At 37.9% G+C, this 25,538-nt stretch overlaps 1 long non-coding RNA gene across 2 annotated transcripts in view; it reads right to left on the bottom strand.

Moving 5' to 3' along the window:
* Positions 1-1,084: 1,084 nt before the first annotated feature.
* Positions 1,085-25,538, bottom strand: part of LOC306808269 — a 145,105-nt gene continuing 120,651 nt past the window's right edge. For both annotated transcript variants that reach the window (XR_013775946.1, XR_013775947.1), the window contains exon 4: positions 1,085-1,186. This is a non-coding gene — a long non-coding RNA (uncharacterized lncRNA). The remainder of the gene's footprint in view (positions 1,187-25,538) is intronic.

Raw genomic sequence — 25,538 nt, 5'->3', positions numbered from 1 at the left:
CCCAGCATAAGCTGATAAACCTGTGGGAATAGTTTAATCCATCTCAGTTATTTATGCCAAAATTACAACTTTTTGTCCATTCAGGTTTCAGTACAGTATTTATTTTAATCACAGTGGCACCAGCAAACACTGTCATCTCATGTGCTGACATTGTGAACACTCATATTTTGAAGAGAGTGCTTAAAGAATCAAATGCTTTAGAGCCAGACAAGTCATGGAAGTGTCAGTGAACCAGTCAAAAGGCTTCTCCTATTGAAAAGTCAAAGACAAGTAGACAGTGGTATCTCATGTGGTGTAGAGTTTTCACTTTCTAAAAGCACAGGACACCTGTTATAAACATGAACCACTGCTCAGCACTGATTTATTGCTCTGTAGACAAATAGAAGGAGGATTTTAAACACTGAATAAAACTTAAGAATGCCTGAGAAGAGGGAATTATATCACTACAGTGATCACTTGCAGAATCCCAGAATTATTAAGGTTGGAAAAAGCCTCTGAGGTCATTGAGATCAACTTTTGGCAGATACCACCTCATCAAGTAGCCCACAGCACTAGGTAAGATTTCCTCTTTTTTCTTGAGCCCTTCTAGGGATGGTAAATTTGTCACCTCCCTGGGTTGTTCATTCCAATATTTAACAACCTTTTAAATGAAGGAATTCTTCCTGAGGTCCAGCCTGAGCCTCCCCTGGCACAGCTTCAGGCTATGTCCCCTACCCTGCCTGTTCTGTGTCATTGCTTCCAAATTTAGAGACTGTGGAAGGATCCTGCAGAAAATACACCCCAACCCAGGTGTCCTGTAAGAGTGTGAGTGTTTTGAACTCCAGCTCCAGCAGTTGCAGTGCCATGCTGCTAAGTTCATGTGCTGAACCAATACCTTAATTTAAGGGTCAGTATTAGTGTTCAGGACAGCTGGAAACTGCTCTTGATTCTGTTCCCATGCTAAGCTCTTCACATCTCCCTTTTCTTTGATATCTTACCAGGCAGGAACGAAAAGAGGAGCTTATGTACAGTAAAAAAAAAACCCAAAAACATAAGAGACAACAAACCTCTGACTCTTCAGTTGTTTTTGCATTTGCCTTCATTATTTTATATTTTTCTCATGCATGGCATCCATGTTAATACAATCTGCCTTCCTTCTGCTGATGCTTCATCTGATATTCAGTCATTAATTTTGATATTTGTCCACCTAGAAAGACAAAAAAGAGAAACCACTGTACTGAAAGCAGCTGTTTAGCAACCTCATCAGTTCAAGGTTCAGTAAGCCAGGATTTGGTCTCAATATATTTTAGTTGATTCCATCTTGGCTAGATAATGACACTTCCCAATTCTCTTCCAGAATATAAAACACAGGAACAGCAAGGATTGACTCTAAATGATGACTGTATATGACAACTTCCTAAGCTTCTGCTCCTTGGACTTCTGTTCCTGGACATGGATAAATGTCTTTATGATTTTAAAGAGCATGACTAGCTGAATTAGCTGGATTTTTTCCAAGGAAATCCAGTCAGATTTCCTGCTCCTGGAGGGCTACTACCTCTCAGATGGATAGTGATTTTTAGTTATGGATCAGGAAATTGGGCCTGCTGCTAGGCACAGAGGAGAATAATAACCAGAACTCAGATACTTAGGAAATCCACAGCCTCCCAGGGCTTTAACAAGGAGCACCATCTGTCCTATTTTTTCCATTCCAGCCCTCAGGTTTCCCCTGCTGAGGATTTCCTTAGATTTGAGAGCTCCTGAACCTTGGCTAATTTCCCCAACCCTTCCCTAAGGGAGATCTCTTTTGCTTTTGCTTTCATTTGCACTGTGATCTCTTCCCAGCTCCAGAGTCAGAAACCATCATCCTTTCTGAGCATTGAAAATAGAACTTCAACAGAAATGACTCTCCTGGAAATTCAGTAAGAGAATTTGAAAAACAGGACCAGAAAGGTGCATATTGTAGTAGCAACAACTGATTATGTCAAAACCTAAGAACATTTTCTGAATCTCAGTGATTTGGGAAAGCAACCAGCTCATGAAGAAAAGAATTAAAATTCCAGAGAGCAGCACCTGCATCCTGAATGCTTTAAAGAATGAGAATCAAAAAATGAATAATCCCAACAAATAATCAGGTCTGGGAACTGAGAATTTAATTATAAAACAATCTTCACAATTTATGGATCAAAAGCTGGATAAAACACAGGGAAATGGCCACAAGGACACAGAGCAGTGTGTGTACCTTCCAATAACACCTCAGTTCCAGCTGTGCAGGGAATGAGCTGGCCATTCCCCACCATCCAAGAAATCAGGATTCATGGCACACCAGCAGATATGGTCAGTCAAATATCTCCCTCTCCAGTTTTAGACATCAGGCCAAATTTTTATTCTGCTGCTCTGCACAGTTAAACAGGGAGAGGGCTCCAGCCCAGAGCACTGAAATGTTTTTGAGCCTGGAGTTCATGGACTGCTGGTGGTTCATAAAACAGCAGAATGGACTGTAAAATGCTTGTTACATCAGCCCCTGCTCCAAATGCACGTTCTCATACACAAAAGCAAAGAAAAAAGCAAAACAAGGAATAAATGAAGGTAAGAGAATGTTCCAACTTCTACTTAATATTTTCTTAGTTGAAAGCAAATGCTGTGGCAAAGCTGCAAACACAGAAGGTAAGTCAGTCCCTAGGTTAAAAGAAACAAACTACAAAACCAAAAAAAAGTACAAGACCATATTTCCCTTAGAGGATGCCTTGTAGGCCCTCGAACTTCAGGGCTGTCAAATCTCTAAAAAACTGCTTTCTCTTTGGGAAAATAATAAAAGGACACACTGTAGAAGTAGCTTTCCCTTGAATTCTGTGTGAGCCTGCACTGACACACCCTGTTTGTGATGTGCAGAAATAGAGCCTGTGCTGTTGCCACTGAAACCCATAAATGTTATTTTCTATGAATTCAGAATCCAGACTTTATAAAATTAATTCCTGTACAAACCAAAAAATATGACTTAAGCACTGATTAAAATCGACAGATTATTTTTTCTCCCTCAGATCAATCCCTGTGAGACCAAGTTGTTCCAACTCATTTCCTGGCAGGCAGGTATCCAGAGCACAAACAAAACTCCAAATTAACACTGGCATCCTCACCAAAAATCTTAGCAGAGATCCAGAGAGCAGAGCAAGTTTGCAGGCCATCCTAAAAATATAGATGCAGTCCCAAAGCAAGAAAACAGGATATTCAAGGGAAAAAGCAAAATATTTACTATCTCTGCATGTGTGTTTCATATTCCTCTAAAAGCTTCTGGTTCAAAGCATCACTCACTGCCTTTAGTGGCAGCAGGTGGAGGGCGTACCTGAATTAATGACTGATTGTTTTTAGGACTTTTCTTGTACTCTGTGGAATTTAACCATTTGTCTGGCAGCAGTTGCTCAGTTTCTGAAAGGAAACCTTTATTCCTGACAAGCTCTAAGATCCTTGGTTGAAGAGCCATTTGAAAAGTCTTAATTTTTTCAGGAGCTATAAAAAAGAAACTTTGATTTCTTCAACCATTTCTGGTAGGACACTTACCTATTCCTATCTTACTTCCATCATTCATATTTAATTACAGTTAATGAGCAAACAGCATAATGGAAAAACACCTGAGGTAACCCATAGATGGGACTCCTCAGTGTTTCTGAAATGTTCAGGAACAGGAAAACTGACATGGGATGAACTCTTAAAGTGTTTTTATGAAAAGGCTGAAGTACTCCTCCTCCTCCTCTCCCCAACACAGAACCCAAAACACACGTCAATGGGAGCATCTGTTCTTTACACTCCAGAAGCTGAAATCTGTCACAGGAAGAACCCAGGGCACTTTAGCTGTCAAAATGGCTCTTTTCTGTTACTTGCAAAGTAGTAGAAGCAAGGATTTTGAAAACAGAGAGTGAGCTATATCCCAAACTCTGTATTTAGATCATATAAGGCATGAATTTTAGGTTAAAACACCAGAAGTGTTGAATTGGCAGTTTTGAAAGATGTGCTCATGGAGGAAATATTTTCATGCAGAACAGCAGGGAGAAGAAATCTCTCTGTGTGTCCCTCAGGAGCTCAGCTCCTGCCCCTCTCCTTTCTGCCCACTGCCACAGTGAGAAGGGAGCACCAGAGGAGTGAATCCACACTCAGCACTGTGTTTCAAACTGCTACAGCCTCACACCACTGGAATTGAACAGAAATGGGTTTTTACACTGCCTTCCCCCATGGTAGCTGTGGATGCACAGCAGTCTGGCTCTGACAAATCCACCAGTGCTACTCATACTATTTTACTGTTTGCCTTGGCTGCTGCATTCATTATTTCCATGAAAGCATGTTCTAGCCCTTCACATCCTTTCAAGGGAGCTTAACCTCAGCAGGGAGGGGAAACTTCCCACTCTACAAGACTACAGGTCCACAAATCTGTCTGCATTTTCTGTTTGCTACAGATTAAATGCTTTTTGCTGTACCTCAGAACACAGGGAAACAATGCAAAGCAATAAAGACATTTACTACCTTCATTGTTATGCAAGGTAATTCTCCTAAATATTCAAGTTCAATACTGCAGTGATTTCCTTTTGGATGAAATTCACTCAAATATATGCATATAAATACACATATAGACATACCAAGGAAGTTATGTAGAAAATGTTAGGTGAATAATTTTTCTAGCTTGGTTTGTTTTGGTTTGGTTTTTTATCCATTGGTCACTGATATCTGATATATTTTCTTTAATTTCCAAACTTCATCAATTAAATAGAATATAACCACATTTATAAAGCACTGGTTGATCTGGTTTTTGCCTTTATCTTGTTATAACTGGATATATCAAGATAGAAGTCACTAATACTAAGAATGCATGCAGATTTCAAATTTCCATGCTCTGGGTATGCTGACTGCTAAATTTGTTTAGCACCACATTAGCTGCCCTTTTTTGACAGTCATATTCTCTAGGAAATTCTCTATAAACAGAGACAATCCTGCAGAGAAGTTTGTAACTGCTGAGGCCAAAAAATAAGCAAAATAACCTGCCATTCTCTTGAAGTAAAGAAAAAGAATACTATACAGCCTTAGAATAAACCCAGATTTAATATCAGCAAATTATGACCAGCTTCAGCAACAGGTGTCTGCCTGCAGTCATCATCTGTGTGGGATGTAATAAGAAAAGCAATAAATAAAATTGCCTTCTCCATTTTAGAGACTTAGAACTCCAGATTTCAAAAAATGTATTTTTCACTCTCTGATGGAAAGAATACATGGCATTGTATTCCAGTGCCCTTTTCTCAATCAGATTGCCCTGGCTGGATTCTTTCTATCTTGGAGGTGTCCTGGCCAACAGGTAACTCAGCCCCTTGTAGGCAGGGCAGTCCCAAGCCCTTGGCTCTGTCCTCACTCCCCCAAGGTGCAAAAAGGAGACAGGAGTGCAGCCCAGGGTGGTTCTTGAGCTGGTTTAAATTAACCCTTCAGGAAGAGAGCACACATCAAAGCCAGGCTGGATGGGGCTCACCACCTGCTCTAGAAAAGGTGGATTGAGCAGCAGATGATCTTCACTGTCTCTTCTAACCCAAACCACTCTGTGATTCTGTGTCTGCACCACTTTGGAAATGTTGGCATGATGGAGGAGTGGTGGAGGCAGTTTCAAGGATAGGATTTTCATTTAATTCTCTGGTTAAGCCATTCTCATCAAATTTCTGGGCACTCCATGTGAGTAAATACAAATTATTTGTGTGTTATAGTTTGTTTTACTATTTTGGATTGTGATATGCACATCTTTGAATTTGGATAATCTTTTTTTTTTTTTTTCTAGAAATGTCCAGGGTTAAGCAGGACTGCCACATTTCAATTACAGGTGCAATTTCTCAAGTTGAAAATGGTGTTTCCCTGATACCTAAGTGTGCCTGCCACTCAAAAGGAAAACTATCCACTGTTAATCACAGTATTTGATTTACAAGTGCAGGCTGCTTCTCTCTGATGGATCTGACTTAACACAATAGAATTCTGCCCCTTCCCCCCATCAAAATAAAAGTATCTCAAAATTTCCAATAAAAGAAAGCAGAACATTATTTTACTTAATAATTTGTGTTAAAGTCAACTATCCCAAATCACATACAGAAGGAACTTAATTCCATGTATAAACAGTATTGTCAAAGAAAAAAAACTATATATATATATACTTAGAAAGGAAAAATCACTATGTTGCTGATGCACCCTGCCTTGTGGTGGCACCTTACTGCCAGCAAGGAAGAGGTGTAGGTGTTCCCCTGACAAAAACCCAACCACAAACCCCAACACAACAGCCACCCCAAAATCATGTCTGTTTGTCCTGTAGCACTGAATTGTATGAGATGATTCCATGCTTTGTCAAAGAGTATTTATTCCCTTGTATTGCCTTTCAAAATATTAAATGAATAACCCTCAGGTTTGAAGTGCTTCAATCAAGGTATATCTAACCACTTTCTTTTCTAGCCCAAACCCTCTTTTGCAAACACCATTGTCAAAGCCTCTGCCTCTCATTTTTGTGCAATACACAACATATCCAAAAAGTGCCATCATGCCCTACTGAAGCCTGGAGTCCAAACCACATCAAATGTAGTGAACTGACTGCACCAGTCAATATATGGTGGGCAGGTGCTTCCAGGATGTTAATGTTCATGTGCTTGGACAGAAACAGCTTTGCCCAGATTGTGGGCAAAGATCTCCTACATTATTTTACTCACCTCTCAGAAGCCAAACACATGGTGGTGTTTTTATTTCCAATGAGTTGTTTGTGTGTAGATGAGCTGTGGCCATCTCCTGTTCAGCACACAGGAAAGTGGCAAATGCTCAGGATGGAGGAATGACAAAACACAATATTTTCCTTTAACTTCCTAACCTTGGCTGAGGCCTCACAGGTTCACTGTCCACCTTGAAGTGACACCCAATATTCTCCTTAAGCCACAAACCCTTCCTAACCCTCTCCAGATGTTTTCTAGGAGGTAACAGAGATTTTCACTTGAGAGCTGTTGTGGAATTTTTCCATATCACAACTCTCAAGACAGCCAGCTACTAATCACTGCATTTTGGGTTACACTGGAAACAGCCAGAAGGTGTTATTTTAAATTCCTGACAGGACAAATAGGTGAAAAAAAAGAAAAAGGTGATAGGTCTAGTGGCATTGATATTTTTATCTCAACTCTTTCTGTGGTTATTAGGACACCTACCAACCCTATGGACAAAACTGAGATTGTCAGAAGCTGAGAATGGAAGTTAATTCCTGTAAGAAGCAGAAGAGTATAACATTCATTAGGTCACTGATATTTCATGAAATAAAGGTCAGGTGTCACAGGCAAGGCCAGAGTGGGAAGTCACCTTCAGATTCCCATTTGACTGTGAGAAGGATAACCTTGTCCCTAAACAAACAGGTCATTCTTTTAGAGGAGACAACTGAAACTAAATGAGTTTTTGTCATGGAAATGAGAATTTAAGTTGACTGAAGGCTTCAAAATCAATTATACTTAGATAGCAAAAATCAATTATACTTAGATAGCAGTGGTGTTAGAGAAAGAAAAAAAAAAAAAAAAACAAAAAGAACACGCTGCTGTTATGTTCTGTGAGCACTTTCTTAAATTTCAAACCTGATTTTAGGTGTGTAAAATGCTCCATAAAACAAGACCCAAATAACAACTTCTGTCTCTGGACATTGCTGTAAATAGCAGCAGCAGCAGGCTGGGATCAGCTCATAACCATCCTTTCATTTGCAAGGTCACCCACGTTACTGCTTCCTGCCCTGCCTCTGATGTAAATCTATTCAGATATTCCCTATTTAGTTAAATCCAAGGCAGGGATATCAAATGTAATCCTAAAGACAGATTTTAATATAATATTATTAGGATATATTATATATGCTAATATATTATATTAGGGTTCTGCATTATATGTAATAATCCTAATATAATCCTCCATGAAGTATTAACACACTGCTTTAAATTACCCAATTTTTTAGCAATTATTAGCTAGTTAATCCACACTTTCCTGGGTATGTAAATGGTGGACAATGCACATCTCCTAGGTAGATCCTCTTCCCACATTTCTTGTAAGAATTACTAGAAACACACTGATTTTGAAATGGGAAAATTTTCTTTTACATCTGCAAATTTAAATGTAACACAGCACACTGTTCTGTGGGAAACCTGAATGAACATTGAGAAATACATTTTTAATTGGATTTTTTTTTCCATTTTTTGGTAGAGCTAAGAGTCAGAATTTTATCCCATTGGGAGAGGAAGTTTTGAATATTGTGATCCTAATGGACCATATGGAACTCCATGTCCATACTATGGTTCCCACACAGTATAGAAAAATGGAGCCAATCTATCCATCCAGCATTAAATTGATACTTTTTAAAGCCAAACTCTTCCTCTTGGAATAAATGCTCAGATTCTTTTTTAAAATACATATTTGATTAATAGTAGATTGGTGTGTGTCCTTTCATAGCATGAAAAATCAGAGCTCTTGCAGAATTTCTGCTTAAAATTGTGAGTAAAATCTTCCTCTTCTGTTAATATACATTGATCTACAAAATTACAGCATGCCTATAACAACTATACACAATCAAAAGAATGTGGCTAATTTCTTAGAACATTTCTTGATTTTCTCCTGTTCATTTACTAGGGGAATATAAAACCTTCACAACACTTGCTTCTGCAACTGTTTCAACACACTATTTATAGGTGAAACAGAAAAATAAACTTGACATTTGGACTCCTTAAGTTGTACAACATTCTGGTTACTACTATTTTGATTTAATTGCTCCTATTTCTGCTGCAAACCACCAGCAGTGAAAATTATGAATCACAGAATTGATTATTAAATTCAGAATTGGCTCCAATTCAAGCATACAAGCTAACCATTTTTTTGTGTACTCAGACTAGTAAAAAACCCCAAAAAATAAAAAACAAAAAGCCCCAACCAATCCCCTTTTGTCTTAAATTTTTAAGTGCTTGCAAATCAACCAAGATTCCAGCAGTAAATCATTTTTTATACCATATTCCAGTCACCATACAGACAATAGCTGAAAGAGGCACCATGCAAAGAATTTTCTCAGATTGACAGTAATTTTTAAGACTAGGTTTTCTCAACAATAAAAGGGAGTATCAAACTGAAAGTTTCTTCTGTAATACCATATAAAGACTTGCACATTAAAATTGGATTTCACATGAGATACACATCATGATAGACACTACACAAACTGCTGGAAAAACCTCAAAATGTCCATGTGTTTCCAGGACAACTCAAATTCTTGAAAAATTCTTGTCTTGCTAGCACTTGGCCTTGCTAACAATTTCTGCTAAATTATTTACTATGCAGACAGATTTTTTTTTTTAACCTTCTCTAATGCATATTTCTCCTTTAATGCAATGCTTCAGTTGAGTGGATATCAATGGTCTCCTGCATTAGGGATCCTGTCTCAGTCCACTCATGCTGACAGTGGGCTCTTTATACACAGAATTTGAAAATATTATTTAATTATTTGGCCATGATTTTTTTTGGGTTTTAAATACAGCAAAAACATTTTCATATACACATTCAGTAAGAATAATTCTTACTGACTTATATTGTAGATTATAAGAGCTCTGTCACCTCAACTTCACTTCTTTTTGCTACCCAGAGGCTTTAAAAGATACATTCTGAGTAAGATGCTAAATTGGATGCATGTTGCATGCTTCTCTGCGCTTAAATAATATTCTATCTTTGACAAGAATATTCTAAAGGACTTTGCTCAAGATTTAAATACTCTTAACAGCAAAAATGTGAGCATCTTCTCTCTCCTAAGTGTCAAATACAACATATCCTGTACTGGGAGGGGCAGACTGAGGAGGAGGAATATAATTATGCTGTGCAGCTTGGAAGGCTGCTATGTGTCACAGCTAAAGGTTTTTTAGACTCATAAGAAAAGTTGCTGAGCCTTGTACTCTCAGATAATTTTGTGAGACATGTATTCCTGTGTCTTGTACTGCTGCATAACCTTCTGCAACCTGTAGAGTTGAGGCATTGCCCTTCTAGCTCCTTGTGAAATATTCTCATGAGCAAGGGCAGGGTTGCCTGCAAGGAAAAGACAATTTTCTTGTTAATTGAGGTCCTTATGACCTTGCAGAAAGCCAGAAAAAAGAAAGGGCTGCAAACATGCAACAAGTCTGAGGCACCATTGGATAAAATGAGGGACAGGCAGCAGAAGAAAGAAGGATGGAACAGCAAATACTGTGTTGCACCCCTAAAAAATTAAAAGGCTGTAGTTATTTCATTGACTCACACAGGAAAAGCTCCATTCTCTTCCACTCTGCATTTCAATCTCTGGTTTACCTAGGGAAGAAAGCCCAAAGAAAAGGCTTCATCTTGTCTCTTCCTATCAACATTTTAAACCCAAGTCATTGATTCCTTTTTCATCTGATCACCTTTTTCTTGTGCTGGAAATGTGGCTGTGTCAATCTGCCCAGCCTGCATGCAACACATATAAATGTTATCCTGACAAGTTTCCCCCCTTTATCAATTGTAAGGAATATAATTTAAACCTGTGCAGGAGATACATGAAAGCCCTAAGGCTGGAAATGGGTAAAATAAGTTTACAACCCAATTTCCAAAAGAATTTTAGAGGCCAAAGGCACAAATAGACAGCACAAGGAGCCATCATCTGTTTTTAGATAATGATTGGAACAAGAAGGCAGCTTCTCCCACTGATGTCAATGCTACCATGTACAAAGAAATCTCATCATTCAAAGGTTTTGTAGAGCACCAAGCCAGAAAAAGTTATCCCTGTTCAAGTCTGTGGTCCTCCTGCATAAAATTAACAGCATTGTGCTAATTTTTTTTAAAGAGAAATGGATAAAAACTGCAGCCTTAAACCACACAGAGCCTACTTTGACATTTTTAACATCCTGAGTGGAAAAAAAATTAAGGATTCCCAAAAGACCATAAATTATACACAATAAGAGTTGCATTTTGTCACAGATTAAGAGACTGGAGATTATAGCATCATGTTTGCTCACGAGGAGAGAATCATCATCATGGAATTTTGGTCATGAAGATAAACATTAGCACAGTCCTTATGTGGTCTAGATCCTGATCATATCCATTCAATCCTGAAGTCTCAATATGACTCCTAACAAATTTTAGCAAGAATGAATCTTCTCAGAAAAAGAAAGATATTATAAGGGCTGATCTTCAAATGGCAAAATTACAGCTTCATAAACTGAAAGACAAACAGGACAATATACTCCCACTGGATACAAACCTTGATGGCATTTAATCTCCAAAAATCTAAGAACCAGACAGGAAAGAGAAGATGGTTTTTCCAAAGACAGTAAAGTTACCTGTTATCTGTCAGGGTAGGAAGACAGACTCTGCTTTCCCTCATTCTGAGAAAGGGCTGTGATGATTTGCAACCCATCCTGAAGATTTCCTCTCACTCCCATCCTGAAGTGCAGTCCCAGACCAGCTGCAGCCACTGTGCTGGCACAGAAAAAGGGCAGAAATCCTATAAAAAATGGTCCTTGAGAGTTCAAGGATTTGTGTGTGGATTCTTCACACCTGAAGAGCTGCTGCCCCTCGAGGGAAGGCAATTACACACTTCCTCACCTGGCAGTGCTCAGAAAGAGCTGGGAGTTATAATTAGAGTCAGCTCCCACACAGGGAAGGCTGCAGACAAGAAATTCCAGTGTGGAGCATCATCAGGGCAGGCACATCAGTGCTCCTTAATGCTGACCTTCTGCAGCAAGTCACCTCTAGTGCACTTGTTCACTGCTGTTTTCAGCTTTCCTGTGATTTTCTGTCTGGCCTTTTACCAATTTTTTCTGTATTCACCTCAGGCTTTTTCTGGTTCACAGACAGAATCAGCCACAGGTGATATCTTTGTGTCTCATCCCAAATTCTATTTCTGTTATGATACGAAAGTTTTTTTATGCCCAATGCACAGGTTTAAGCTGTTTCTTTTATCCACAAATACATGCCTATCAAATTATCAGGATATTTCCTTTATGAAGAAACTTGAGCTCCATTAGATTGTTGGTAGGAAGAGTTTGCTAAAAAAAACATGAAGAAAATAATTGAAAACCCACACTAAATAATGCCACACAAAAAGCAAACAGCCAATAGAGTTTCCCCCTCCAAAAAAGAAAAAATAAATCAAAGATGAACCTAGGTAACTTTATAATGGTATTAGCCTTAAATGGCTCCATAAATAAAAGGAACTCTTCACACAAATCCATACTACTCACAGCCTACCATTTCCAGCCCTCTTGCCTCTTGGTTTGTGATTCTGCTTCCCATCTTCTTACTGATAGATGCTCCAACAAAAATTATTTATCAACAAAACTAAGTTCCACTTAGCAACAGTTTCCAGGTGAGATGTGCCATCCAAACCCACTGCAGAGGCATTTCTTTGACTGAAACAAAGGAACATCAAACCTATTAAAACACTTGATACAAAATCTGTTCAAAATACAGCCATCTTTATCTATCCTAGCAACTACCACTCTATTAGAAAAAATATTTACTAGTAAGACAAGCAGGAAAGTAAATCTGCACCACAGCAGGCAAGAGAATATATTTACTGGAAAACATTTGTCAGACAACTTGGGAAAAAGTACAGCTGTATGAGGAAGCTGCAGCTCAGACAGGAAGATTTCAGTTAAGCCTTGAAACAGGAGCACCCAGTGTTAAAAAGTTCCCAGAGGATCCTAAATACCTGAGTGCTTCCCAGAATTCCCATACAAACACAGGACTAATGTTTAAAATGGCAATATGGAAAGAGGAGAGGGAAATAAAACCCATGGACACTGATGGAAACAGCTAGAGGTGGAAATGATGAATTCAAGACCAAAGAATTGGCAAGAAGAGCAAAAGATCTTTACATTATGAGACAGGTGTGTGGGATGAAGGTGCCTTTTCTACCCTATCAGCTTTTGCATTTTTTGTCTTCTGCTCAAACCTAAAGATCCTGAGCTCCAGCACTATAATATTACAGCATATATAATAAAAGACAGAGGCATAATCATTGCATGAAAATATTGTCAGGTAAAACTGACTGACAAGGAAATATTTTGTGGTTATTTTTAAAAAGAGTTGTGATAATGGAAAAATGTCACTGCAATGACCACAGCAGAGCTGATGCAAGGATGAGAAGCTCCTTACACCACTGTTTATGGTTAGAGCAGCATTGAAAGCCCAATTATTTGCTATGATGAGGACATTATTGCTGTTCACCCAGCCCTGCACTGCTGCAGGGCCCCACCTGTTTGCACCAGGCACAGAAAAAAGAGTTGGGATTGCAAATAAACCTGGGTAATGCTGTAAACACCAGATCCCCATCAGCAGCCAGCAAAGGCTTGATTAGAAGCTCATAACTCTGAAGGGAAGGCAGACCAAGAATTCACCATAGAAATACAGTTCAAATCTGCCTCACCCACAGCACCACTTCCACACCCATTTCCCTTCTTTCCAGTCCCACTTATCCCTTTTATTCCTCAAAAAAAAAAAAAACCAAAAAAAAAACCAAAAACAAAAACACCCAAACAAACAAACCAACAAACAAAAAAACAACTTTTTTTTTTCAGGAAGAATTTTGTTTCAGGAGAAACTCCACTATGAAGCTGGGTCAGAGGAAGTAAAAATAAGATGAAACCAAGTGCCACAGACTCTCAAACACATTTTAGGAACTAATGGATGTAACAGGATCCATCATGAAGATGTTTGGAACTCTCAGCTCTCAGAGTGTGATGTTTGCATTTAATCTGTGGTTAAGCATTGTCTCAGACAGAGGTGGCCAGCAAACATTGTGCTCACAAAAGAAGGAACCCAGAGCTGCAGACAGACAATGCTGGGGTGGATTCCCTTATTTCCCATATGCACATTAAACCATGGCCTTCCTGATGCTGGAATTGCTGTTCTTTCTTCAGCACATGCAAACACCAAATCTGTCCTATTGACAACATTTTTAAATAAAATCAAAGGAATATCCAGCTTCTCTGTGTTCCAAGACTTGGAGGCATTTAAGATCAAGCTCTTTACCTAAGCCATTAAAAATTACAGAGACTCCAATTATAAAATTACTGCCTTAATGCCTTGTTAAACATTTTTTTGTTCCTCCTGTTAAACCTCCAACAGGCAACCCCCAAAATTTCTCTTTATAAGCAAAAAAACTTTTCTTAGGTAATTTGAAAACAGAAAGAAAACAATTTACATGTTTGGCTGCAAAAATGTCAGACTTTTAGGGTCTTTAATACTACAGCATGACCTAAGAGAAACCAGTGGATATTGTGACAGAGGAATAGAGACTGTACAGAACAGGCAGATTTGAAAAAATTCTGACATTTTTTCAGAGTATTTCTGTCCATGAAAAACAGAAAGGACAGCTTTAATTACAAATTCTATCTTTTTGTTGATTTTTCATTTTGCCATTTGTTTCAGTTTTGCTTTAATTTATAAGATAACCTGATTTTTTTTTTTAACAGCAATATAAGTAAGTTTTCTTTGACAAGCTCCAATTATATGCTTGGTGAGAGTTCTTCACAGTAGCACTTGAAATTCACTTTCATTCAAGACAAAAATGTCAAATTCATTTAATCACTGATACACTCAAATAGGAAGTTCTTCTGTCTCCAGTTATTCTTTAATGAAACACTCCTATACTCCAGGTAGTTGTCACAGAGAAGTAGAAAAGTAGTAAAAGGTATTTTGGTGTAACACAAATGAAAATTTTTAATCAATATTAGTTTATATCTTCTACCTGCAAGAGTATCTTTTGCCAACCTGGGGAAAAAATTGCTACTTTCAACTTGGCTGCCATGGTAACATGAAATGGTTCAATTTATTGCAGTTATCATAAATGCTATTAATCCTGGGAATAACAATGGGTGGCAATGAGCCACATTGAGGAATATGATTTTATTTTAAGTTTTGTTAAAGTATTTGGGAAGAAGTAGAATAACCAGCACTGAAGATGATGGCTGAATAGGGACATCAAAAAATGAGTTAAAACTGAAGATCTAAGCAATTTTTTTGTTCATATTCCTATTCTGAATAGCACCAATCACTGAAAAGGTGAGGCACAAGTCTGCTTGCTTTTGGTCGAGAAAAGTTGAGACTCCAGTAGTTCTTTTGCTGCTTTAGTACAGCTGGAAACAGTTTTCTGGATCTGTAAGTCTGGTTTCCAGCACATTTTACTTCCCCTGAGAACAAAATAAGACCTTAACTGCTCTTTTCTTGTCTTGTCTTTTTCCTCTTAAACTTTTAAAAAAAAGAACATGTTGGTTTATATACTTTTTCTCTCCATACCAGGGAATTTGACCACATGCCCAGATATTTGAGAAGGGAACCACAAATCCTACTGGTAGAAAAGTCTCTAGAGATCATCCAGTCCAATCTCCCTGGGCATCTGCTGCAACATTAGAATTCTCTGACAGCAAATCCACCCCTTTTTCCCCACAACTTCTCTTATTTTCCATTGGAATTTGTCTTTTCATGACTTATGGCTGTTGCCCCTTGTCCTCTTGCTGTGCCCTGCCAAGGGGAGCTCACATCACATCTCTCCAATGCCCCTCTGGTACCTGAGACAGCAACCAGAACTTCTCCAAATCCTTCCTTCTCCAGGGTGAATAAATCCAGGATCAGGCCCCTGGAGGCATTGACAGGTCTCACAAAGCTCTCACAAGCAATTGCTGATCAGTCTGAGACATTTTATTGATCTAAACAATTTAAGAAACTCTTCAATATAACTATTCTTATTGTAGGGTGTTTCCATGCTGTATGAAAAGGAGGTGTCATCATAAGAAAACCACTGCAAAATAATTTCCCAGCACAATTATTGTTAGGAGCCAAGACTTGTATCATGCTGTGCCCTTAAAGCTGGGGGTGATGCAGATTGCAGGAAAGAATTTATTAGATAATTTAGTTGATATGATAGTCCAGAGTGACAGAAATGCCTACATCAAAATGTGTAGGATCAGCTGAGGCTCTTATTAGCTGGACCCTAAAAAGTGCCTCCTGATGTCCAGGGACTGAACTCACCTCTGAGTATTTCAGGTCTGCAGAACTTAACAAGATAACTAATTTCCAGATGTGTGGAAGGTTTTCCACACATTTCCAGATGTGTGGAATGTTTTCCAGTCAGGCCTTAAGGACCATTGTGTCACTCCACACTTCTACACCCTCATTTGTGGCTCAATTAACAGTTTGTTAGAAGCTGTTCAACCTCCTGTTTCACAATTTTTGTACCTTTGATGTGCAATCCACAGGCAACCTCATTTTCTTGAGGCCCCTTGCTGATTAAATATTTTTGTTGTTTTTTTCCCCTTTCTTTGCTTGTCTACAAGCAAATTGTCTTTTGTCCCACAGGTATGACAACTGAGCAGCACAAATATAGGCAGTAGTACACAATTTTAAAAAAGCATCCCATAAGAAAGGAAATAATTTCAAATTTATTCCTTAGTCTTGTTCTATGGATGACTGAAGAACAAGGTATGTATAAAATGCCTCACAGTCACTAATTAAGTGTAAAAAGCTTCTGAAGTGTAATATGCACAGATTTCTACAGAATTATGCAGAATTGGCATGTGCTGTTCACTGAAAAAAAAAATCACACTTATTAATATATTTGGATATAAGGCTAATTGTACACTGGCAAAGGGTAAATCTCACTTTGCAAGTGACTTTGTAGGGCCTTGGAACACCCATCCTTTGAAATGAGTGTAAAGAAAATGATTTTCCTGAACAAAAACATTTGTACAGAAGTCCTACTGAAGCAATTAATAGCATCCTACTGTTTGGAAAAGTATGTTCATGTGTTAATTCTTCAAAATAGTAAGCAACTATATACATGACAAAACCAAACATTATTCTAATCCTGGCAAAATAAATCTCAAAAATGAAAATTCAAAAAGTCAGTATGAGAAAAACAGAAGATTCCTCTGGGCTATATTTTAACTTCTCATTAATTTTTTTTTTTTTTTTTTTTTAACAAATTATGTTCCACAATTCCAATGCAAATAGAAATTTGTAGGGAGCTATTGGAATTAAAAGATTTAACAAAGTTTTTTAATACAGGTAATTTTTTTTCACAAATACATCTTATTAACAGAAGATTTCACAAAGGTTAATTGTTGCCATCAAATAGTGATAATTAGACATTTCTCATTCAGCTTACTTAGAGAAATACATCTCTATTCAGGAGTATAATCAATCATATTCTTAAAATAAAAGAGAACTTCCCAGCATGAAGTTTTACAGGAGAATATCTATCACTCAAACCTCCTGGAGATTTAATGATAGAAACATTTCCACTATCCTCATATTACTTAACACTACAGATTATTTCAAATGGCAGGAAATCCTCATTAACATTTATTTTTGCCTAACTTGAATGAGAGGATTTCTTTTTGAGCCACCTGGAATCAAATGAAGCCAAGGAATAAAGGGGTGGGCAGCAGCTGCTTCTCCACCCTCAACATCCATGGTGGATGGACAGGAATGCTAAATCAGGAAATACTGAAGAGGTTTGGATTAGAAATGCAGAACAATCAATACCAGAATGTCTGATATAAAAGATTATGGAATTTTCTTTGGAGCTGGACAGCAGTAGCTCAAATGTACTTTCAGAAGAAGGCACTGAACTTCAATATTCCTCACTATTTCTTATTGAATACATCATAAAACTTGATCTTCTGGTGAAGACTTCTTTCCTAATTTGCCATTTGATAAACATAATCCTTAATTAATGGGCAGTTTTGCTTCACCTAGAGCCTGTGCTTTTCTGCTGATAAGACTGGAAGCTGAAAAAGTTCCAGCCTTGAACTACAACATTTATAAACATGCTCATAAAAATAAATCAAATACAAAGATATCTTGTTTCATCATTAGATTGGGCAAGAGTATTTCTTCTTATTCTTCTATAACTAACAGATCAAATCATTGAGGCTGGTGATACTTATATTATTTCCAAAGTAGAATTTTTGGGGTGAGGAGGGCTATCTTCTCCTTGCCTTGGGTGGTGTGGGGATTATTTTTTACAGGAGACAGCCATTGCAGGGAGAAAATCAGAATAAGAGAGTTCCAGTTCTTTTACAAAGAATAAAACATCCCCTAATTTAAAACCTCTCATGTCTACTCTAGGGCACTGAAGGATGGGTAGACAGAGTGTGTCCCTGATGTTGGAAACACAATTTTATCTGCTCAAACTTGGCAAGTGAAATGACTTTCAAAACTCTGGGGTCATGAGCAGACAGAAAATATTTCACTTTTTGTGGGAGGGGCATAGATATTAAATGAAATGCATACAATGTGTGGGAAAGTAATTTTTCTTCATAATAAATTTTCAGCCCCTCATTTTTTGGGCCTAAATCATTCATTGATAATCTGAACAAGCTTAGTATTTTGTTCCTAGATATATATTAATGTCAGCAAATCCTTTAATCTATGGAATATGCATTTTTAATTTTTAATCTGGTTCTTCTTGCAGAGCCACTGCAATGCTGCATTTCTTTGAATAGTGTTTAACTCCATCTACAAACCCTGTAAGGAGTGAAGGCATTTCCCCAAGGGTTACAAAATCATGTAAGTGAGATTAATTCAGTAATTTATCTTCACATTGGCAGGTTTGTACCCAGCCAAAGATGAATAAGTAATAAACTCTTTATAAATGCCTACAGTTACATTAGATTGGTATTATTCCTAAGAAATAATATATTTTTTAAGATTTTTGGTATCAAAGAAACATCAATCCCAAAAATTATTCAGACAAAATTCTTCTTGGTTCTATGTGTTCAAGTTCATGATTTAAAACAGAGGTTTAAGAGAGAAAATGCCAGTACACTTCAATTATTTGAATAAACATAAAAGTGGATATACTGTAAAACTGTTTCCCATATGAAATTTTCTAGACTTGAATACTCTCCCTTCTGAAGTTTCAAATAAATCACACACTATACAGTGCTTAAATTACACAGTGCAAGAAGACACCAATGACTTCCATAAAAACACCATCCACTGATCAATACAAGCCTCCATCTAGTGCCCTACATTCTCCATTAAGCAATCATTCTGCACATTGCACATTCACTCCTTCAAGGGTTCTCTAACCTTTATGTCCCTAAATGGAATCAAACTGGCTTTAAATGCCCAAATCTGCTGTTCCCTGAGAACTGAAGCTCTCCAGATGATCTGGTGTGCTGAAATTCTTGAACAGCATCACTAAGCAACTCATCCTGCATCATTCCTTTAATTTATGTGCTGTGATTTGGACATGAACCAATTGCAAATTTCTGTGCAACCTGACTAATTGCCAATACTCTGGAGGAACACAGAATAATCTCATTATAAAGAGCATTAGAAGCAAAATCTACTGCATGCACTTCAGGGTAGGTTTTCCTTCTGCCCCAGACCTGCATGCTTGTTTTCCTAACATTGCTCAAGTTCTGCTTCTTTTCATGCCACAATTTCTAGAGTTTCCACCTGCCTGGCAAAAAGCTTTACTGGTGTTTGTGACTTCACAGATTGCTTTAGGCTTTACAAAGGTATCTTCATTAATTTTATTTTCCACATCTACTATTTTACCTTTATTTTACTACTCAAAATTTGACAAGAAGCTGAAAGTTTCAAGGATTGGAGGCCTTTTTTGGTGTGAGTGTAAAATAAAGCATGATAATGGACTGAAAATGCTATATGTAAAATAATTTCAGTTTTCCTAATACTGAAATACTTATCTGTACAGTTTGCTATCACATGCAAAAACTCTAACAAATCTCTTCAAAGGCTTTCAGTGCTCTCTTCTTGTTGCAGCTAAAAATACCAAAAGATGTGATTCACATTTAATTTGCCTTTTAATTAAGCAAGAAATTCAGGCTCAAAAACCCACCTGCAGAAGCACAGCTGCCTGTTGCACCTTGGCTCCAATTTGCTTTGCTGGTACTGGGGAAATGCTCCTCCAGGCTATGTGGTGTACAACACCATTTTTGGAAACCTGGATTGGCTCCCCTAATGCCAAAGAGTTGGGGAGGAGAAGGAAAACTTGAAGTGACTCACTTAAAATTATGATAAAGGAAATGTCTGATGCTCTGGAGAAAAATCATTTTGGGTGCCATTTCATCAATTTAAAAAGTTACTGCTCACTAATCTTTTTTTAACTCCCCACTGCTAATCTGTGCCAGGGAGTTCCAAAAAACTCCACATTGCTTCATTTAGAAGCTGATGGGCTCACTGGGATCTGAACCACCCCTCTGACCTTGAGCTGTCACAGACTGCATTCCCAAAGTCCCATGCCCACAGGATTCAGCTGTCAGCCTTGTTCAATGGCTACAATAAATCTGTAAATCTGTGTTTCTCTCTCCCTTTAAGATCAAATGGGTCTGACACATCCCATCCACAAGAATTGAAGTAGGCCTAAAAAAATAATAGAATTAAATCTATGTTCCATATTTCCCTACATTCCCTCCCCTCTCCCATTCTCTTTATGCCATTCCAGTTACTTCACACAGGCCCATCTGGTGCTCTTCTAACTATCAAGAAAAAGAATGCAATAGCTGAGGCTGTCAAGAAACCAGTAATGAGCTGATATTTGGGCAATGCACCATAAAGAATTTGTCCCAGACAGGCTTCTTGCTACCAAAGCTGTCAATTGCTGAAGACAAATTCTTCCAAACAAAAGATGGACATTATTTGTCATGATATTCAGTTCTTTTCATTTTAATCCTTCTGAAAACAAGAATATTCAAGAACATAGACTATGCAGAAAAGTTTTTCTGTTTCATCTGCCATCTCTCTCTTCTGGCAAGGCTATTTGCACTCTCAGATACATTATTTTTCATTTTAGGCACTACAGATAGCTAAACCACTTATAGACCAGTAATGTAGTCCAGTCTGCCACTCCTTATTTAGTTTCATAAAATACATCTTGTGTGTCATGTATTTTATAATAATTTGCTTTATTTATGCTTCACTGAGATTCAAAACAAGTGCATTAACAAAGCTTCAAGAACACATTGGCATTCACAAGGCTGTAATTTTAACTCAGTCTTCTTTTCAATTAAATATTATTGGCAAAAGTCCAAGGTACAGATCCACAGATCAATAAGAGCCAGGTTCTGCTTGCTTCACTCTCCAGCAGACACTGGCTAATGGAATTCATGGAATTATTTAACCAAGAACAGTGGATGTTCATCAGCTATAAGGTATAGAGCCAAGACTTGCCTCTGCCCCAGCTTTTAGTCTCATTACAAGTCTTTATTGCATCAATGGGTACTGCAGCAGCCATCAGAAAATTGTTTGCTTAAAGCATTTCATCAGAATCCCATTTTAAAATACAGCAGCCTTCAGCCAGACATTATAAAAAGCACCCAAAAATCAAATAGTTTTGGCAAAAAAATTCAACCAAATGGTACCATAAATATAATTTTGCATCCTAAATTAATAACCTGTCATGCTTTACTTTTCCTTTACAAAACTGACTTCAATTTTGCAGAGGAGGCAAGCAATCTTTAGCTGCAAATTTCAATTCAGGAAAGGACTTTTAAGTAAGTACTAAACACAGTTTGGTTTACTGATTTTTTTTTTACTCAGCAGCAAGTAGCCTCTTAAGGTTTAGTGTGTGCTCAAGCCCTGCAGGAGTCAATAAAACATAAGCTGAGTACATTCTAGTGAAGTGAGGATGGATGCATCTGTATCAGACACAGTTTAACTCTTTCCCCATGTATAACAAGTCACCTTCCTAGTCATTCTTTACCTTGCTGAAGAAAGATGGTTCTCTACCACAGATAATTATTCAGCTAATAATAAGGAATTACCTAATACACATTGCCAATTTCAATACAAGAAGCCTTGTACTACTGGACCATCCATCACATTAAACTCTTTAAACCTTGGATTTTTCTGCAGCCATTGCTACCTGTTTGTACATGCCATTTGTATAAAGAAATTGCCATCAGGAAGAACAAATGACCTCTCTGATTAATGCTTTATTGACTCATTTGTTCAAGATGCTTTTCCCTCACTAAGGAGAGAGGTTATTCATGGGTTTCCAGCTGTCTCTTCAGCAATTATGAGAACTTCTGTCCTTGGCCACCAAGAAATGTTAAAATAACAAAGTTTAGCATCTAATTGTTGAAGAGAGGCTTGCATTAAATGGCAACCAGAAATATGCTATCAAGACCTGAGTGGATGCTGGGTTCTTCAGAGTTTTATTTAATCTTAGAATAAAATCACTTGCTTTTTAAACAGTTTTTCTCAGCCTTCTCTCTTGTATAGATAGAAAATTAGCTCCTGAACTTCCTGAACATGTTCTGTGCAATAATCAATATACTGCCATATAATTATTTTTGTGGTATTTTTCTCTACAAGCAATTGTTTTCAAAAAACACCCAATTTTTCTAAAGCCTATTAGCTTGCAAAAACCTTTTGACTTTAAACTGTCTCAGTGGAATATAGAAGGAAAAATACAGAGTCTCCAATCTGCTCTTGCAGGTCTCCTCTTTTTGTTAGTGTGAAAAGTGGAGAATGTAAAGGTTGGGGAGGGAAGATTAAGAAGATAATTACTTGAACATTATATGTTTTGGCTTAAAAAAAATAATTATTGACTTGGTCCCATTCTATTCTCCACCACTGAAATGTTCTCAGAAAGCAGCAACTCCCTTGCCCTGTTTCATATGGAACAGACAGTGATGTCTGGAGCTTTTCTTTGCAAGTGACTGAACAATTATCAACACCTAAAAGACAACCCTGTCATCAGTTGCTACAGAGCCCCACTTGCAAGCTGTTGGATTTCATTTGTAAAGTCCTTCTCACTACAAAGCCCATTTAAGATTAGGAAGTTAAATCTCTCAGGACTAACAAACATGATGTGGCATCAACTCCTCTGATAAAACAACTTTGTGATTGCTCAAAAACCATTCCCTCCCCACTTTATACTTATCAACTCCCTTGGGTATTTGTAGTCACTAAGTTTCATTTTACATAGAAATAAAATGCCTCTGAATGTCATTGTCAAAACTCCAGATATTTTCCTACTGCATATACTCAATGATTGGGTAGATCTGTGATCTTCTCAAGAGGAAACAGCTATATTTGTATTACAGAACAGCACTCATTTACAGTTCAGAGCATGTGCAGCATGCAAAACATTTAAAATTGACCCATGAGAACATAAGACCCACAAGCTGACAATGAGATATTCTGAAGGCTACACTACTGAGCATGGAAATACATAAATTCATGAGCAGAATTGTTCTCAGTATTCAGAATGAATATTTTCCCTCCTTTTCCTGACCTGATTCAATTGCAATCTCAGCATTACTCTTCCTGGTTTGAGCACACACACCAAGACATGAGTGGATATAGAACTTTTTATCCCCATTTCTGATCCATTTATCACACTTGTGATAAAAGAAAGCTTTTCCACTTCAGCTTCCAGCTTGCTCCTCTTGCTAGAATTGCCAGTTCTTACTAGCTGTCCTTACTAGCTTACTACAGTCCCAGTGACTCCAGACTCCCCAGGGATGCAGGAAAATTCTAGTGGTGGCAGCAGCACCAGCAGGGAGCAAAGAATAAGTGATGCTCATCTTCAAAGACAAAAAGGAAAACAAAAAAACCAAAAAACCTACTCTTTGGACTGCTGCCTACTCAAGTCAGCCTTAGTCAAACCACAATTACCTGAGCTATTTCAGACACCAATCTCTTCCAGCTTCTTGCCTTTTCAATGAGCCAATGCATGATACAGCACAACAGCAAGGAACAGAATTGGACTGTCAGCAAAAGGGAAATTAAACCTTTTCAAGAGTTCATTTATTTAGGTTATAGAAAAACATTATTTAAAGTTTGAATAAGTTAAGAATTAATTGCTGTTTTTAACCAACATTTTGGCAAGGGATAGATGAAACAAACTCCATCCCAGAGCTTAGGCAGACCCTCAGCAGAGTGTCTGTTCTCACCAGCAGAGCCCTGGCTGAAGCTGTTTCCCCTTCAGTGCAGAACCACACATCTGCTGGATTTCTGACCACAGCTGCAGGTTATTGTCCCTTTGTTCTGTGTTTTCATGCTAAGGATTCTACTGAGTGCAATGAAATACTTGAGGACTAATCTGAACAAAACTTCACAGGTCTGTCTCAGATATCAAACCTTCCACCTGTGGTGGGCAGACTTCCTAAAGGAATCACCTGTGCATCTCACCTGCACTGCTGCCAGCCACTAGGTGGGAATGTTCACCCTGCAGACTCCTCCAGAGACAGCAGAAGCCCCAGCTGAAACCCCACACTCAAACAAATTCTCCCCTTTCTTACAGATGTGCAGCCATGCAGTAAACCAGAAATGAATTTGTTCCCTTTCGGATCAGCAATTTTATTTATTTTAAACTATGCTCACTTTTGTGCTCAGCACAGAGAAGCATTGTCACAGCATCTCACTTGCATTTGTTGCTGTTTTTCCCTTAGACCTGTAAACTGTTCCAAAGCAACTCCACCCACTAGAAATCAATTTTCTTCAGTGGAAGTTTCACAGGGAAGATGCATATTGCATCACTCAAGCTGATATAGTAGCATTTTCCCTTTTCTCTGATATTGGAACAAAGAAATGAGCTAGGAAAGGATGGAGATTTTATCCTCCCAGTACATTCGGGGTTTTATGATTTGCTCATAAAACATTACATAGAAGTTACCATGAAAAGCATACAGAAGAGGTCAGAGAAATTATGCACTGAATTTAATGGAGACAGAATATTCTTCTATGTATCCAAACCCTTCTGTGCACTGAAGAAATTACAAGCAAATGTGACAGAAAAATAGAGGGCAGCACAAAATTCATATGCTCCAAGAATCGCAGAGAATGAAAATGAACATGGAAATATTCTGAGCACAAGAATGAAAAATTAATGCTCAGTTTCTACTCCCAGCAATTTAATCACGGTATTTTTCTGATATTACAACTTCCCTTTCTCTTATACCTGTTTTGTCAAGTTGAAGAAAAGAGGTAACTCCTGCAGTTGATCTTTTTTTTTTTTTTTTTCATTTTTTTTTCCTGAGGGGCTGAGGAACAAGGAACAAAAGATAAAACTGTTTTCTGATTTTGCAGTGGAAACAATTTAAATGAAGGTTTGTTGCACAGACCAAGAGAGAAAAAGAAAGTTCAGGAACCTGGTTAAGTATTTTAGGGTGGTCCCTCAAAGTAGACTTACTCAGGGTTAGACCTGTGCCTGACAGAACAGAAACAGGACACAGAATCTCTCACCACACTGCAGAGCCCTTCCCACACAGGCACTGAAAGCAGGGGAAGATTGCAACACACAATATAATTTTATGGTTTTATTTCACCACTAAAGCAATCTTTTCTAAGAGTAGTAAAGATAATTTGAATTCCAGATGAATAGAACTTCTGGTCTTGGATTGTTTCCTGTGTGGATAAACCAAAATTTCAAAGGTCAAACTGTAGAATAATACAAAGCAAGGAAAGTTAATGGACCTTCACCTACTTATACCAGGACATCATTTAGCCTATTTGTGGGGGGTTTTTTTCACATTTCCTCTCTGTCCCATTTAAAGGGAACTCAATAGTTAATT

Source organism: Erithacus rubecula, assembly GCF_903797595.1.
Source record: "Erithacus rubecula genome assembly, chromosome: 1".
Lineage (NCBI taxonomy): Eukaryota > Metazoa > Chordata > Aves > Passeriformes > Muscicapidae > Erithacus > Erithacus rubecula.
This window is presented reverse-complemented; position numbering and strand designations above follow the sequence as displayed.